The 18,603-nt window shown below is 41.1% G+C and overlaps 3 long non-coding RNA genes across 10 annotated transcripts; 1 reads left to right on the top strand and 2 right to left on the bottom strand.

The window, feature by feature from the left end:
* Positions 1-102: 102 nt before the first annotated feature.
* LOC135111631 (uncharacterized) lies at positions 103-17,811 on the bottom strand. Of its 7 annotated transcripts, XR_010273834.1 has the most exons (7): positions 17,733-17,747; positions 16,841-16,964; positions 16,242-16,262; positions 3,082-4,969; positions 1,715-1,820; positions 1,012-1,171; positions 103-455 (listed from the first exon to the last, which is right to left on the bottom strand). It is a non-coding gene; the product is annotated as an uncharacterized LOC135111631 (long non-coding RNA). The 7 variants fall into 7 exon arrangements; XR_010273833.1 differs by having other exon boundaries at positions 16,841-17,811; XR_010273831.1 differs by lacking the exons at positions 16,242-16,262; positions 16,841-16,964; positions 17,733-17,747 and adding an exon at positions 8,658-9,113 and having other exon boundaries at positions 3,082-6,161.
* Positions 9,394-12,331, top strand: LOC135111641 (uncharacterized). The gene is made up of 5 exons (XR_010273851.1): positions 9,394-9,832; positions 9,911-10,067; positions 10,219-10,423; positions 10,770-10,945; positions 11,701-12,331. It is a non-coding gene; the product is annotated as an uncharacterized LOC135111641 (long non-coding RNA).
* Positions 12,606-16,050, bottom strand: LOC135111636 (uncharacterized). 2 transcript variants are annotated; one of them, XR_010273845.1, is made up of 4 exons: positions 15,080-16,050; positions 14,320-14,425; positions 13,515-13,679; positions 12,606-12,961 (listed from the first exon to the last, which is right to left on the bottom strand). It is a non-coding gene; the product is annotated as an uncharacterized LOC135111636 (long non-coding RNA). The 2 variants fall into 2 exon arrangements; XR_010273844.1 differs by having other exon boundaries at positions 13,520-13,679.
* Positions 17,812-18,603: the final 792 nt, after the last annotated feature.

The following is an 18,603-nucleotide window of genomic DNA, read 5'->3' as shown; positions in this document are numbered from 1 at the left end:
CTTAATAACTGAATCTTCAGAAGAATCCTTGAACAAGAGATTCCGTGAAAAGATGTTTAGATTAGAATGGCCTCGGAGAAGGATAATATCTGAATGGAATAAATTCATACTTTTTATTATAAAGGCCATACAAATGATGGAGATCAATAATATTCCATGCAATAAATTCTTTAAAATAAGCAGATGGAAAATCAATGCAAAAAAACTTCCTTTTTTTACCTTTCCTTTCTTTTCTTTTCTGTCTATCCTCAACACCAACCCTTTTCACCCCTGTCTGGCTTTAGGTCTCCGTGAACACTGATGCTTTTCCTGTGCACGTAGTGAACTGCTGACACCAGGTTCCTCACGACGACCGAAGCCCGAGGCGAGCCTCTGTGAACCTCTCGTGTTTCCTGATCCTCTGAGGCAGCCAGCTCTCCACCTCCAAGGAGCTGCATCACAATGTAGGTGTGTGCCTGTGAAACCAACATGAATTAGATACAGGCATACAATGATTAAATGCAAGGAAAAGAAAATAATATGATCTTAAACTAATTGTTACTTAAACTGTTACTGATAAATCCTGTTGTTTTATATTGTAATTCTACACAGTAAAAATATAGATTTGAAAATATACTTTGTAAACCTCAGTAACTTCCACTACAGCCCATTAAACTAGAACCATGAAAACATCCTTGAAAACCCCAGTAACTTGCACTACAGCCTGTTAGACTAGAACCATGAAAACACCCTTGAAAACCCCAGTAACTTCCACTACACCCTGTTAAACAAAAACCATGAAAACACCCTTGAAAACCCCAGTAACTTCCACTACACCCTGTTAAACAAGAACCATGAAAAACACCCTTGAAAACCTCAGTAACTTCCACTACACCCTGTTAAACTCGAACCATGAAAACACCCTTGAAAACACACACACAGGCAACCCTTTCCCGGCCACACACACACACAAACCCTCTCCAACACACACACACACACACACACACACACACACCCCAGAACACACCATACCTAATTGGCAGGTGCTTTTTCAGTTCCAGTCTTAACACTTCGCATAAACCCTCTCTGTGTAATTGCCATGACCAGGCCCAGGAAGGAAAACTTGCGGTCCTGCGCCAACGAGTCGTAACTATGCTTGTGGTGGGTCGCGAAGATCAGCGTTAACTCCAGGCTGGAATACAGGAACAGGTAGAGGAAGTAAACTCGGCTAAGTTGTATTAATTTCATGCGTTCTACAGAGAGAGAGAAAGACAGATGTTTATGAATGAAGGGAGAGGAGGAGGAGGAGGAACGGGAGGTAGTGTGTGTGTGTGTGTGTGTGTGTATGAATGAAGGGAGAGGGGGAGGAGGAGGAACAGGAGGTGGTGTGTGTGTGTGTGTGTGTGTGTGTGTGTGTGTGTGTGTGTGTGTGTGTGTGTGTGTGTGTGTGTGTGTGTGTGTGTGTGTGTGTGTGTGTGTGTGTGTGTGTGTGTGTGTGTGTATGAATGAAGGGAGAGGAGGAGGAGGAGGAACGGGAGGTGTGTGTGTGTGTGTGTGTGTGTGTGTGTGTGTGTGTGTGTGTGTGTGTGTGTGTGTGTGTGTGTGTGTGTGTGTTTCAGGAGTAAACATAAGGGAATATTTGCTAGTACACACACACACACACACACACACACACACAATACTACAAACACGAACAAACACACAATACTGAACATACAAACACACACACACACACCTTCTCTGCCCAGGCCCTTGACACAGCTGACGGAGAACAGAGCCCTAGGATTGATCACCTCCCAAGCCTCGGTCAAACTGGCACCGATGTCCCTCCTCCTTCTGCCCTGCGGTGGAAGAACAAGACACAAATCTGACTCACACACGACGAGACAACAGCGAACGTAAACAAACAGTGTTGCCAACTCAGGGAAAGGGAGTTTTACTGTACAAGGGATAAAATACAAGTGAATCACCATGGAAACACCCTTTGAAAACCCACAGTAACTTCCACTACAGCCTTGATAACACTACTTACCCTAGATCACCCCCAAACACCCCTATATAACCCTGAAACACCACCAAGACACCATTAAACACCCCAAAACAAACTATTTACCTCAAAACACTTGCAAAACACTCCCAAAACAAAATTAAACACCCCAAAACACACTATTTACCTCAAAACACTTGCAAAACACTCTCAAAACACCATTAAACACCCCAAAACACACTATTTACCTCAAAAACTTGCAAAACACTCCCAAAACACCATTAAACACCCAAAAACAGACAATTTACCTCAAAACACTTGAAAAAACACCCCCAAAACACCTCCAAAACCCCAATAATACCCAAAAAAAGACAATTTACCTCAAAACACTTGAAAAAACACCTCCAAAACCCCAATAATACCCAAAAAAGACAATTTACCTCAAAACACTTGCAAAAACACCCCCAAAACATCTCCAAAACCCAAAAAATACCCAAAAAAGACAATTTACCTCAAAACACTTGCAAAAACACCCCCAAAACACCTCCAAAACCCCAATAATACCCAAAAAACAGACAAAAACAGACAAATATACCCAAAAACAGACAATTTACCTCAAAACACTTGAAAAAACACCCCAAAACACCTCCAAAACACCCCAAAATATCTCAAAACATTCCTAAACACACAAACAGGAGTGTAATGAATTAATAAGTGAAAGAAAGCAAGAGAATGTAAACAAACAGATGATAATGAAAAGAAAAGTGATTTAAATGAGATTGTTAAGATGTTTTGATGGTTTATGGTAAGGAAAATGAGAGAAAGGGTTTGTAATGAATAGAAAGGGTTTGTAATGATGACAGAAAGGAAGGAATAAGAGGGAAAAGTAAAGAAATGAGGAAAGGAAAGAGAAAATGATGCTTTACTCACAATGCACCTCTCTTTAACAACATTCAGAGACACAAGGAAATACAAACAAATTACAAAATAAGCAAAGAAAGAAAAAATGAAAGGAAAAAAAAATAAGCAAAAATTATACAAAAACAAAAAAAATATACATAATAAAAAAAATAAATGAGACACACACACACACACACACACACACACACACACACCTCAGGCAGCGATTCCTGGAAGAAGACAGCAAAGAATATTATGTTAGCCACAGTGAGAGTGCGTGCGTAGACAGCCGAGGCCGCGAACCACCCAGTACTTCCCCAGCGGGAGAACGCAGCCCCCACAGTGTGCCCGACGGTGAAGCCTATGCTGAATGTCACGCCAATCAGTGCCTGTGGGTTGAGGGGAGGTTAGGAGAGGGTAGGCTGGTTAGGTTAGGTTAGGACACACCGACAACACACCACAATATAAATAAGAAATAAAATAATGCATAAGAAAATAAAAAGTTAAAAAAAAGTAAACTAACAATATATTTTAAACTACCACAACACCTTTAAACACCCTCAAAATACTCCAAAACACCCAGAAACACTCCAAAAACACACCAAAACACTCTCAAAATAACCCAAAACACACCAAAACATCCCAAAATACCCCAAAACACTCCAAAAACACACCAAAACACCTTCAAAATACCCCAAAACACCCCAAAACACTACAAACACATCCCAAAACACTCCAAAAACACACCAAAATACTCCAAAAATACTCCTAAACATCTCAAAACACATCAAAACATTCCAAAAACATCCCAAAACACTTTAAAACACACCAAAAATCCCAAAACACCTCCACAACACCACAAAACACTTCAAAACACCCCTTAACCACCCCAAAACACATCAAAACACTTCACAACACACCAAAAACACCCCAAAACACTCCAAAAACACCCCAAAACACCCCAAAAACACCTGAAGACTCCCTCAGAACACTGAAATAGAATAAAACACAAAATAACAATAATAAAGAAAACAAGCTGCAATATTGAACAGCAGGAACACAAACAAACACACACACACCCTGTAAACAAACAAACAAACAAAAAATAAATAAATAGATAATAGGATAAAAAAATTGAAAAAAATAATAATAAAAACAAGCTAAAAATATATAAACCAATACAAAACACAACAAACCCACTTAATTACCAAACAAGACAGAATGGAACCTCGCAGCGAAACCGATGATATGCTGGTAATAAGTCACACAGGAGAGCTGAGAGGAATACAAGCCGCTGGTGTTGTGCTTGGAGTAACAGTCGAGGAGAGCAGGAGACACGGGCAGCACCACCTTCAAGCCGAGCAGGTCCAGGATCAGACTGCCGAATAACACCTTGCTTGTCCGTGCGTTCCTCTGTGGGTGTTAGGTTAGGTTAGGTTACGTTAGGTTAAGTGAGGTTAGGTTATGTTAGGTTAAGTGAGGTTAGGTTAAGTGAGGTTAGGTTAGGTTAGGTTAAGTTACGTTAGGTTAGGTTAAGTGAGGTTAAGTGAGGTTAGGTTAAGTTAGGTTAGGTTAAGTTAAGTTAGGTTAGGTTAGGTTAAAAGAGGTTAGGTTAAAAGAGGTTAGGTTAAGTTAGGTTAGGTTAGGTTAAGTTAAGTTAGGTTAAGTTATGTTAGGTTAAAAGAGGTTAGGCTAAGTTATGTTAGGTTAAGTTAGCTTATGTTAGGTTAGGTTAGGTTAAGTGAGGTCTTTTTTATCTTTTATTTTTTCTCAGTATTTTTTTCTTATTGTACTTAGTTCCCTTTGACCAGTGTCCCTCCTATATATACAAAAAATAAAACAAAATCAATAAATAAATAAATAAAGTAAAACAAGAACATTTTTACGACTTTAAATCATTTTCCCGACACACTTGTGCATGGAGGCAGTGTTGCACGAGTGTTGAGTGACAAATATTGCATCTCAGCTTAGCAACACACACCAACACACACCAACACAACACCCTGCTCACCTTCTCCTTGATGTCCGCAGCCTGTACTGCCCCTCTGTCCCTGCCGTCCACCTCACCACCACTGCCGCCGCCACCGCCATCGCTGCCGCCAACTTGCTTGCCGGATCGGAGGGTTGCCGTTGCTCTGAAAGTTACATTAGGTTTGGTTAAGTGGGGCCGTGGGAAGAGGATGTAGGTTAGGTTAGGTTTGGTTAGGCTAGGTTATGTTAGGTTTGGCTAGGTTTCTTTAGGTTAGGTTAGGTGAGGTTAGGTTAGGTTAGGTTAGGTAAGGCTTGGCTAGGTTAGGCTTGCTTAGGTAAGGTTTGGCTAGGTTAGGTTAGGTTAGGTTAGGTTAGGTAAGGCTTGGCTAGGTTAGGCTTGCTTAGGTAAGGTTTGGCTAGGTTAGGTTAGGTTAGGTTAGGTAAGGCTTGGCTAGGTTAGGCTTGCTTAGGTAAGGTTTGGCTAGGTTAGAATTGCTTAGGTTAGGTTAGGTAAAGTTTGGTTAGGCCAGCTTGGGATTAAGACACGAGATAGCCAGTCTTGGGGAGGAGGAAGCACCAGACAGAAGTTAGGGTAGGCTTCTTTGGGTTAGGCTTGGTTTGATTAGGGTCAGCTGAGGAGTGTGAAGCTCCACCACGTTTGGTTAAATTTGAGGTAATATTTTAGTCATTTTCTCTCTCACCACCAAAATTTTCCCACTGTGTAAACTTTGTTAATATTTTTTATCTGAAGGCTACAAAACACATCACTCGCTTTCCATCCCAGACCCCTAAACACCACCCCTTTCTTCCTTCCTTAGCATCAGCCAGCCAGCCTCTTTGGACTTAAATGAAGGAAACTTTTAAACACGTAGATATAATATAACATTTTCTTCTTCACACACACACACACACACACACACACACACTGCTTCCGTGACGTGGGAGAGTGAGGAAGAGCGAGAAAGAGTTTTATCACCAGCTGGAAGGAAACTACCGCTTTGTTTACATCTGACAAGAGAAAACGCGGCTGTCACTTCTGTCAACGGGTAACTAATACAAAGCTGAGAGAGAGAGAGAGAGAGAGAGAGAGAGAGAGAGAGAGAGAGAGAGAGAGAGAGAGAGAGAGAGAGAGAGAGAGAGAGAGAGAGAGAGAGAGATTGTCATATAACCATTTTATACTCAAGATAATAAAAGACAGCAAGCGTTTAATTATTAATTTTCCAACTTTCTTCGCTTGCCTAAACTTTCTTCCACACTGCTGGTGGTGATGGTGGTGGTGGTGGTGGTCTTCCTGCTTCCCTATTTCGTCCCTCTACATTTGTATCTTAAAAGAAAAAAAGATCGTATTACTGAATCAACACCAATGAACGCTTAACCTTACCTAACCTAAAGTGTACCTCTGTTTTTACCCTCTACCCATCACTACAACCTCCAGTACCTTCCCCTGCTAGGACTCCAACACCACAACACCTCGTACAGACAAAGACATCCCACACACGTGCATCTAGAAGCTTCATACATCACAACACACGCTATAACACCCCTGACACGCTTCTACTATCACAGTCCCCCCTTAAACACTCCAGAACCTTTTATTTTACCTCCAGCACACCACTTCTACCCTCAAAGACCCAGTACTTATCTGCAACATGCCTATAACATAACCAAAACACCTCAAAAGCAACTCCAACCACACTAAAACACCTTAAAACACCTTAAACACTCCTAAACGCACAAAAAAAAAACACCCTAAACACATCGAAAGTGCACCAAAATATCCCCAAACACACTTAAAATACTCCAAAACTCACCCAATTGACTTTAAACGCATCGAAAACACACCGTACCTACCCAAAACACACTCAAACTCATCCATAACATTCTAAAACACACTTAAAACATCCCAAAACACTGAAAACGGCCCAAAACACACTTAAAACACCCCAAAACACCCAGACTGACCTAAAATACCCACAAACGCACCCAAAATTCCCCGGTATCCACACAAAACACACCCAAACTCGTCCATAACATCCTAAAATACACTTGAAACATCACAAAACATTGAAAACAGTCCCAAACACACTTAAAGCACTCCTAAACAAGCCTAAGACACCCCAAAACACACCAGGAACGCTAAATATTGACTCAAACATCACCAAATCCCTAAAACACACACTTCAACACCCTTTCAACACCTCCAGACACACTGCAACACTCCCTAAACACCTCCAGACACACTCCAACACCTCTTAAACACACCAAATACACTGGAAGCACTGTCAGGGAAGACAAATACTACCAAGACAGACAGGGCAGCAGGGAAAATTAAGCTAAATATTGTTTTCTTATCATTTTTCTGTTTTACCACCTCCTCTATTCCTTCTCCCTTCCTCTTCCTCCTCTATTTCTCTTATTTTCTTACTCATTCTACTCTTATCTACACGTCTGAGTTTAGAAACACGTGGAAACACCAGGAAAACACTGCAAAGTACGATAATTATTACCGAGGAGACAGCGGAGCCGATCAAGGTCCCTGGTCCATGATGGCGGCCGTGACGTCACGGCAATTTTACGTACCGTAACGGATTTCATTTCGAAATTGACCCCTCGAAAAAATGGAGCTAGGCTGGAATGCCTTATATATTCTGACTTGACAAATACTTAAACTAATATTCACAATATTAAAACAGCTCTAGCCTGAGTAGTATTTAAAAAATATCCAAATGAAATATGGAAAAAGTGTTGAAATATTCGGCACCATTTAAATCATTGAAAAGTCCACAACATTTGAATTTTTAGGAACGTAAAAATTTTTAAAAAATCTGAACTATCATCTTACACAATCAAAAGTGACCTGGAACAAGAAGTAAACAAATAAAACCGAAATTGTGTAAAAACCAAGTGTTGAACCTAAATACGATTAAAAACCACTGAAAAGTCCACCTATTTTCACTCAACAACAAGATAAAACACTTTAAAACATACAAACAATTTTTTCAAGCAATGAAAAGTTAGTTACAAGCTCAAATAGAGAGACAATAACACAAAAAGTGTTGTAATAACAACTTTTAACAGGACCATAAACCATTTTTAAAGTCCACTTATTTCTCTCAACAGGAACCAAAAAACAATTTAAAAATCATAAGCAATTTTTAGAAATACAAAAGACGTAGTTAGAACGTGAAATAAAAAATCAAGTTTGTCAAAATACTGCTAAAAAAACACCCCGCATTTTCGGCAAGCAACACAAAATTCAACACAACTCAACACAAGCCACGAAAATACTTCTAAAGCAAATAATTATTTTTATAAACCATAAAAAACATGCTATACCAGCAGAATAAAGAAGTTAAGAAAAAAATAAAAAAATATTGGAACCCACAGGTTGAAGCAGGTTGGCAGAGGTAGCCAGGCATCATGGCGGCCCTTGTCAGTGGAGAGAACGGCCGCTATTTTGCCTGTTATTCTTCCATCGTAACTAAATGAGGCAATGGCAGATATATCTAGCTAGCGGATATGAAAGCCTAGTTATGTGGCTCCACTTAGTGACGTGTTAGGCTTACAATAAGTGAGAAATGAAGCAGATATTGGCGGACAAATGGGGAAGGCTGCCTCCACCTCAGCTGATAACATTAGATAAGTGTATTTTTTTGACGTTTTTATAATTCCTGTCATGGTTAATTAGTAAGAGTTTTGTGGTGGAGGCTTGGAGCGCTTGTGGCACCGTGGAATGCTGGGTCACGTCAATATATTCCTAACCAGGTGCAAAAACATGAAATACGAGGCTCAACAATAAACAGTAAGGTTAACCACTGACCTGACAGCCCTGTGTTGTTGTTGTTGTGGGTGACACGTAACAACACTATCACAGTTACCGCCTGTTACATCACACTGTGCAAATTAGCTGGCTGGACAAGTGGTGGGCCGGTTTCTTACCAATATTATCCCTTGTGGCACTGCAGGCACCTCCCGGCAGGCACCAAGCTTGCACCAGCACACGCAGGCACCCACCACGGCCCCTGTCACTGTCTTGTTCTGCGAAAATACGTTAAATAAAGCACCAGTTTATGGCACCCTTTTAACCTAGTGCCTTGTGTCTGACGTCTGGTTGTGTCGTCCGTCCCAGCCTGCTCCGCACAGTACGCAGGCAAACCTATCCACAACACACTTAGCTTTCAATAACAAGCACCAACTTCTTTTATATTATACTAAACTAATAGAAAATTAAATATAAAGAATTATAAGCGTGTAAAAATAAATCTCAGGCCATTATAACTGTAATTGTCAAAGTATCTAGATGTTACTGATTGAAGCGCCAAATTCAAACTGGTCCTGGCGGGACTTACACTGCAATGTCTCGTCCCTTGTGTGGCGTAATGTGAAATCATTGAAAAGCTTGTGTGAATTGAAGGCTTGGCTTAATACTGTGTTATATCTCAGCTTATCATTATTAAGTATTTACCATTTGACGTTAAAAAACAACAATACTTCACAGAGATATCCAAGTATAACAGAGGCTTCCATACTGTAGCTAATGATCAACAGAGAATTACCAGCCTTTCTCTGTGTGTCAAAGAGAGCCCTTAGGGAAACGTTCGTGTGCGTGTGTGTGTGTGTGTGTGTGTGTGGTATGGAAAGATATAATTGCTTAAGTACAGCCTCTCTCTCTCTCTCTCTCTCTCTCTCTCTCTCTCTCTCTCTCTCTCTCTCTACGTATTTTGCCTGTCTGCCCTCGTGTGTGTGTGTGTGTGTGTGTGTGTGTATCTCATTTATTTATTTAAGTTATTTTTCTTCTTCACGCAGATAGTAATTGACGAACACAACACACCACGTGGAGAGAAGCAAGGTGTGGAGTACCCAAGCCTCTCACAGTCCATGCTAGTAGACTCACCCTGCATGTGGAGATCTCCCAAAATGCACGGAGGTTATTCCAGAGCTGCAGGACAGAGTACTTGAGGCCATTGGTGAACAGAAAGCTGAGGTTGAACAAAGGTAGAGTAAAGATTACACTGACATTTGGGACATTGACATTGTTTGTTACCAGTATTATATTGATTCCTTTTATTTCAGCCAAGAATTGATAGCTGCCCAAGGTGTAAGCAAGATTCACAATGATGAGGTCATTGTGACGTGTGCAATGTGTCCACTGGTCTTGGCCTTCCTGACCAAGGCAGCCACACAAAGGAAATTCCACGTTATTGTTGCCGAACGTGCCCCTAAATATGATGTAAGGTGTTTTATGCGTCTCTTTCACGTCATCGTGTCTGATGTGCACAATACATAACACAGGGACTGCCACATGTAGGGGTGATGGCTTCTTGCAGCTTCCTTTATTTTATTATGTTCTTATGTTCTCAATACATCTTTTACTTGTGCAGGGTCACCCAGTGGCAAAAGCTTTATGTACTGCTGGAATTGAGACAACATTAATTCAAGACTCTGCAGTGTTCCCCATCATGTCACGTGTCAACAAGGTCATCAAAGGTCATCGTTGGCACCGAGACGGTGGTGACCAACGGAGGCATTGAGACCTTTGTTGGTGCAGCCTCTCTTGCCTCACCACCAAAGTTTTATTCTGTTCCAGTAAGTTTTATTTGTTAGTCATTATCCTGATACCTCTTTCAGTGGGGCAGTATTTGAAACATATTTACTGTTGCAAATTGAACAGGGAAGGTATCACAAAAGTACATACCATTTTATTCTCACAGAAATTCTTGATTCCAGTTTTTGATACATTCCTTTTCCACATGTTTATTTCGTGTAGGTGGATATACATTCCTCGTGTTGAGTGTTGGATGGTCCTTTCTCAAACCTCAACCTGTTGTTGTCTCATGTGGAGCTAGATACTATCAGATCAGTACCTATATAATATTGAAAATCATGGCATGAATTGTGCATTTTGCTTATTGTCACAAATCTTCATTTTCAGCTGTATGTGTGCACTCCCACATACAAATTTAGCTTGATGGGCTGTGAAGAAATAAGCCACCAAACCACCACTTCTATTATCCCAGAGGGAACAAAGTTTTGGCCGTCTGTAAATACTGCGCTGACTCAGCTAGATTACGTTCCTCCAGAAAATGTCACCAGTTTGATAACTAACAAGTGAGTTTGTGTTGTTCATATGACTGTGTGGTCCTTTCAAGGTGTGATGTTGGGGGTTCATTTAATTTTTTCATTTGCTTTCCTTGTTGGGCCTGGGCTGACCTCAGGAGACATCAGTATTTGTCAGCTTTATGCACAAACTGTTATTTAGCACTGTACTTCATCTCCCAGTAAAACTTCTGATCCTAAATGCATCAAATGAAAGGCCTTTATGTTTTACTTATGAGTGAGATAAACAACTTACTCAATTTATTATACAGTAAAATCCCTCTCATCCGGCAGCTTCAAGTATCCGGCACATTTTTCCCCGAGCCTTAAAATCAATAAAAAATCAATGTGTACTCAGAAAATCAATTAAAATTCCCACGCGAGGCATACTCCGTCCCCTTGTCACCACAGCGCACTGCTTCGCGCCACCCGCAGCCCACTGCACTGTGTTTACTCAGTGACTCAGTCCCGCGTGTGCACTGTTTATCGCCCGACGCCTTCATCACGCCTAAAGTTGTAGAAAAAAGGAAGTGTGTTGTGCTTACACTTAAGCAGCTGATCAGATCAGCTGATCATTGTTGTGGTAAGATGCGTGAGTGTAGGGTGGTCGTTGTGGACATAATTTCACTTCTATTCAAGTATCCGGCACGTCGGCGGTCCCGTTGATGCCGGATAAGAGGGATTTTACTGTACCCTGTTTATCTTGCACATCTACTCACTTAGCTTTAAATAATGGCTGCTGACCATTTAAATCTCTTTTATTTCAGTCGAGGTACTGCACCATCCTACGTGTACCGGCAGCTTAGCGAACTGTACCGTCCCACTTCTTGTGTAACAAGAAGGTAACAGCTTTAATCCTTGCAAATAAGGAATAAGAGAAAAGAGACACACCTGCCATTTGTACTGTTATGCTGTAGTGTTCTGTCATTTTTTTCCTCTTTTATCCTAGAACCATTTTTGGTCATTCATGTTTCTAAAAATTATTATACAAAAATGTTGAGCTTAATATGTTTGGTGTAGTTTTTTGTAACATGTGTTATTGTTAATGTGTGTGGTTCCCCTCAGGAAGAATGTTGCAGTATTAGCAGTAATGTTACAGCCAATGGAAGTGTCTGTATTGTGGTTTGGTGGGAGGTTAATTTGATGTATTTTTAGAGTTGTGCAGGATATTATAGCAAGCCCTCAAAATAAAGAAAATAACTATAGAAAACACTCCTTGTATTGAAAACACCACTGCAGAGAAATCTCTAATGAAACAGGAAACCCTACATTCAGTACTGTGTGGTTGTTGCAGTAACACTGAGCTAAATGCCTTTTGGATGGTTGTACACTAAAAATAATGTAAAAATGCCTATAAACAACTGTCCGTCCCTGCATTAAAAACCTTTCATCATAAAATTACACACAAGATACTCAACCAGTGCATGAATGTTCAAGCGGTACCATTTGCTCCCTTCTGCACAGCTTGCAGCAACACTTCTGGCGCTGCATAGTGAACAGTGAAGCACGGTGTCTTCGTGCTGCCATCCTTTTCCTTGTCAGGCATCAAATGTGCAAACCCAAAATCCACAATCTTAATAACTGAATCTTCAGAAGAATCCTTGAACAAGAGATTCCGTGAAAAGATGTTTAGATTAGAATGGCCTCGGAGAAGGATAATATCTGAATGGAATAAATTCATACTTTTTATTATAAAGGCCATACAAATGATGGAGATCAATAATATTCCATGCAATAAATTCTTTAAAATAAGCAGATGGAAAATCAATGCAAAAAAACTTCCTTTTTTTACCTTTCCTTTCTTTTCTTTTCTGTCTATCCTCAACACCAACCCTTTTCACCCCTGTCTGGCTTTAGGTCTCCGTGAACACTGATGCTTTTCCTGTGCACGTAGTGAACTGCTGACACCAGGTTCCTCACGACGACCGAAGCCCGAGGCGAGCCTCTGTGAACCTCTCGTGTTTCCTGATCCTCTGAGGCAGCCAGCTCTCCACCTCCAAGGAGCTGCATCACAATGTAGGTGTGTGCCTGTGAAACCAACATGAATTAGATACAGGCATACAATGATTAAATGCAAGGAAAAGAAAATAATATGATCTTAAACTAATTGTTACTTAAACTGTTACTGATAAATCCTGTTGTTTTATATTGTAATTCTACACAGTAAAAATATAGATTTGAAAATATACTTTGTAAACCTCAGTAACTTCCACTACAGCCCATTAAACTAGAACCATGAAAACATCCTTGAAAACCCCAGTAACTTGCACTACAGCCTGTTAGACTAGAACCATGAAAACACCCTTGAAAACCCCAGTAACTTCCACTACACCCTGTTAAACAAAAACCATGAAAACACCCTTGAAAACCCCAGTAACTTCCACTACACCCTGTTAAACAAGAACCATGAAAAACACCCTTGAAAACCTCAGTAACTTCCACTACACCCTGTTAAACTCGAACCATGAAAACACCCTTGAAAACACACACACAGGCAACCCTTTCCCGGCCACACACACACACAAACCCTCTCCAACACACACACACACACACACACACACACACAAACCCCAGAACACACCATACCTAATTGGCAGTTGCTTTTTCAGTTCCAGTCTTAACACTTCGCATAAACCCTCTCTGTGTAATTGCCATGACCAGGCCCAGGAAGGAAAACTTGCGGTCCTGCGCCAACGAGTCGTAACTATGCTTGTGGTGGGTCGCGAAGATCAGCGTTAACTCCAGGCTGGAATACAGGAACAGGTAGAGGAAGTAAACTCGGCTAAGTTGTATTAATTTCATGCGTTCTACAGAGAGAGAGAAAGACAGATGTTTATGAATGAAGGGAGAGGAGGAGGAGGAGGAACGGGAGGTAGTGTGTGTGTGTGTGTGTGTGTGTGTGTGTGTGTGTGTGTGTGTGTGTGTGTGTGTGTGTGTGTGTGTGTGTGTGTGTGTGTGTGTGTGTGTGTGTGTGTGTGTGTGTGTGTGTGTGTGTATGAATGAAGGGAGAGGGGGAGGAGGAGGAAGAGGAGGTGGTGTGTGTGTGTGTGTGTGTGTGTGTGTGTGTGTGTGTGTGTGTGTGTGTGTGTGTGTGTGTGTGTGTGTGTGTGTGTGTGTGTGTGTGTGTGTGTGTGTGTGTGTGTGTGTGTGTGTGTGTGTGTGTGTGTGTGTGTGTGTGTGTGTGTGTGTGTGTGTGTGTGTGTGTGTGTGTGTGTGTGTGTGTGTGTGTGTGTGTGTGTGTGTGTTTCAGGAGTAAACATAAGGGAATATTTGCTAGTACACACACACACAGACACACACACACACACACACACACACACACACACACAATACTACAAACACGAACAAACACACAATACTGAACATACAAACACACACACACACACCTTCTCTGCCCAGGCCCTTGACACAGCTGACGGAGAACAGAGCCCTAGGATTGATCACCTCCCAAGCCTCGGTCAAACTGGCACCGATGTCCCTCCTCCTTCTGCCCTGCGGTGGAAGAACAAGACACAAATCTGACTCACACACGACGAGACAACAGCGAACGTAAACAAACAGTGTTGCCAACTCAGGGAAAGGGAGTTTTACTGTACAAGGGATAAAATACAAGTGAATCACCATGGAAACACCCTTTGAAAACCCACAGTAACTTCCACTACAGCCTTGATAACACTACTTACCCTAGATCACCCCCAAACACCCCTATATAACCCTGAAACACCATCAAGACACCATTAAACACCCCAAAACAAACTATTTACCTCAAAACACTTGCAAAACACTCCCAAAACAAAATTAAACACCCCAAAACACACTATTTACCTCAAAAACTTGCAAAACACTCCCAAAACACCATTAAACACCCAAAAACAGACAATTTACCTCAAAACACTTGAAAAAACACCCCCAAAACACCTCCAAAACCCCAATAATACCCAAAAAAAAAGACAATTTACCTCAAAACACTTGAAAAAACACCTCCAAAATCCCAATAATACCCAAAAAAGACAATTTACCTCAAAACACTTGCAAAAACACCCCCAAAACATCTCCAAAACCCCAAAAATACCAAAAATTATACAATAACAAAAAAAATATACATAATAAAAAAAAAAAAAATGAGACACACACACACACACACACCTCAGGCAGCAATTCCTGGAAGAAGAGAGCAAAGAATATTATGTTAGCCACAGTGAGAGTGCGTGCATAGACAGCCGAGGCCACGAACCACCCAGTACTTCCCCAGCCGGAGAACGCAGCCCCCACAGTGTGCCCGACGGTGAAGCCTATGCTGAATGTCACGCCAATCAGTGCCTGTGGGTTGAGGGGAGGTTAGGAGAGGGTAGGCTGGTTAGGTTAGGTTAGGACACACCGACAACACACCACAATATAAATAAGAAATAAAATAATGCATAAGAAAATAAAGTTAAAAAAAAGTAAACTAACAATATATTTTAAACTACCACAACACCTTTAAACACCCTCAAAATACTCCAAAACACCCAGAAACACTCCAAAAAACACACCAAAACACTCTCAAAATAACCCAAAACACACCAAAACATCCCAAAATACCCCAAAACACTCCAAAAACACACCAAAACACCTTCAAAATACCCCAAAACACCCCAAAACACTACAAACACATCCCAAAACACTCCAAAAACACACCAAAATACTCCAAAAATACTCCTAAACATCTCAAAATACATCAAAACATTCCAAAAACATCCCAAAACACTTTAAAACACACCAAAAATCCCAAAACACCTCCACAACACCACAAAACACTTCAAAACACCCCTTAACCACCCCAAAACACATCAAAACACTTCACAACACACCAAAAACACCCCAAAACACTCCAAAAACACCCCAAAAACACCTGAAGACTCCCTCAGAACACTGAAATAGAATAAAACACAAAATAACAATAAGAAAGAAAACAAGCTGCAATATTGAACAGCAGGAACACAAACAAACACACACACACCCTGTAAACAAACAAACAAAAAATAAATAAATAGATAATAGGATAAAAAAATTGAAAAAAATAATAATAAAAACAAGCTAAAAATATATAAACCAATACAAAACACAACAAACCCACTCAATTACCAAACAAGACAGAATGGAACCTCGCAGCGAAACCGATGATATGCTGGTAATAAGTCACACAGGAGAGCTGAGAGGAATACAAGCCGCTGGTGTTGTGCTTGGAGTAACATTCGAGGAGAGCAGGAGACACGGGCAGCACCACCTTCAAGCCGAGCAGGTCCAGGATCAGACTGCCGAATAACACCTTGCTTGTCCGTGCGTTCCTCTGTGGGTGTTAGGTTAGGTTAGGTTACGTTAGGTTAAGTGAGGTTAGGTTATGTTAGGTTAAGTGAGGTTAGGTTAAGTGAGGTTAGGTTAGGTTAGGTTAAGTTACGTTAGGTTAGGTTAAGTGAGGTTAAGTGAGGTTAGGTTAAGTTAGGTTAGGTTAAGTTAAGTTAGGTTAGGTTAGGTTAAAAGAAATTAGGTTAAAAGAGGTTAGGTTAAGTTAGGTTAAGTTAAGTTAGGTTAAGTTATGTTAGGTTAAAAGAGGTTAGGCTAAGTTATGTTAGGTTAAGTTAGCTTATGTTAGGTTAGGTTAGGTTAAGTGAGGTCTTTTTTATCTTTTATTTTTTCTCAGTATTTTTTTCTTATTGTACTTAGTTCCCTTTGACCAGTGTCCCTCCTATATATACAAAAAATAAAACAAAATCAATAAATAAATAAATAAAGTAAAACAAGAACATTTTTACGACTTTAAATCATTTTCCCGACACACTTGTGCATGGAGGCAGTGTTGCACGAGTGTTGAGTGACAAATATTGCATCTCAGCTTAGCAACACACACCAACACAACACCCTGCTCACCTTCTCCTTGATGTCCGCAGCCTGTACTGCCCCTCTGTCCCTGCCGTCCACCTCACCACCACTGCCGCCGCCACCGCCATCGCTGCCGCCAACTTGCTTGCCGGATCGGAGGGTTGCCGTTGCTCTGAAAGTTACATTAGGTTTGGTTAAGTGGGGCCGTGGGAAGAGGATGTAGGTTAGATTAGGTTTGGTTAGGCTAGGTTATGTTAGGTTTGGCTAGGTTTCTTTAGGTTAGGTTAGGTGAAGTTAGGTTAGGTTAGGTTAGGTTAGGTTAGGTAAGGCTTGGCTAGGTTAGGCTTGCTTAGGTAAGGTTAGGTTAGGTTAGGTTAGGTTAGGTAAGGCTTGGCTAGGTTAGGCTTGCATAGGTAAGGTTTGGCTAGGTTAGGTTAGGTTAGGTTAGGTAAGGCTTGGCTAGGTTAGGCTTGCTTAGGTAAGGTTTGGCTAGGTTAGAATTGCTTAGGTTAGGTTAGGTAAAGTTTGGTTAGGCCAGCTTGGGATTAAGACACGAGATAGCCAGTCTTGGGGAGGAGGAAGCACCAGACAGAAGTTAGGGTAGGCTTCTTTGGGTTAGGCTTGGTTTGATTAGGGTCAGCTGAGGAGTGTGAAGCTCCACCACGTTTGGTTAAATTTGAGGTAATATTTTAGTCATTTTCTCTCTCACCACCAAAATTTTCCCACTGTGTAAACTTTGTTAATATTTTTTATCTGAAGGCTACAAAACACATCACTCGCTTTCCATCCCAGACCCCTAAACACCACCCCTTTCTTCCTTCCTTAGCATCAGCCAGCCAGCCTCTTTGGACTTAAATGAAGGAAACTTTTAAACACGTAGATATAATATAACATTTTCTTCTTCACACACACACACACACACACACACACACACACACACACTGCTTCCGTGACGTAGGAGAGTGAGGAAGAGCGAGAAAGAGTTTTATCACCAGCTGGAAGGAAACTACCGATTTGTTTACATCTGACAAGAGAAAACGCGGCTGTCACTTCTGTCAACGGGTAACTAATACAAAGCTGAGAGAGAGAGAGAGAGAGAGAGAGAGAGAGAGAGAGAGAGAGAGAGAGAGAGAGAGAGAGAGAGAGAGAGAGAGAGAGAGAGAGAGAGAGAGAGAGAAAGAGAAAGAGAGAGAGATTGTCATATAACCATTTTATACTCAAGATAATAAAAGACAGCAAGCGTTTAATTATTAATTTTCCAACTTTCTTCGCTTGCCTAAACTTTCTTCCACACTGCTGGTGGTGGTGGTGGTGGTCTTCCTGCTTCCCTATTTCGTCCCTCTACATTTGTATCTTAAAAGAAAAAAAGATCGTATTACTGAATCAACACCAATGAACGCTTAACCTTACCTAACCTAAAGTGTACCTCTGTTTTTACCCTCTACCCATCACTACAACCTCCAGTACCTTCCCCTGCTAGGACTCCAACACCACAACACCTCGTACAGACAAAGACATCCCACACACGTGCATCTAGAAGCTTCATACATCACAACACACGCTATAACACCCCTGACACGCTTCTACTATCACAGTCCCCCCTTAAACACTCCAGAACCTTTTATTTTACCTCCAGCACACCACTTCTACCCTCAAAGACCCAGTACTTATCTGCAACATGCCTATAACATAACCAAAACACCTCAAAAGCAACTCCAACCACACTAAAACACCTTAAAACACCTTAAACACTCCTAAACGCACAAAAAAAACACCCTAAACACATCGAAAGTGCACCAAAATATCCCTAA

The sequence above is a fragment of the Scylla paramamosain genome, chromosome 22, assembly GCF_035594125.1.
Source record: "Scylla paramamosain isolate STU-SP2022 chromosome 22, ASM3559412v1, whole genome shotgun sequence".
NCBI lineage: Eukaryota > Metazoa > Arthropoda > Malacostraca > Decapoda > Portunidae > Scylla > Scylla paramamosain.
The sequence above is the reverse complement of the archived record's forward strand: the minus strand, read 5'-3'. Positions and strand labels throughout refer to the sequence as shown.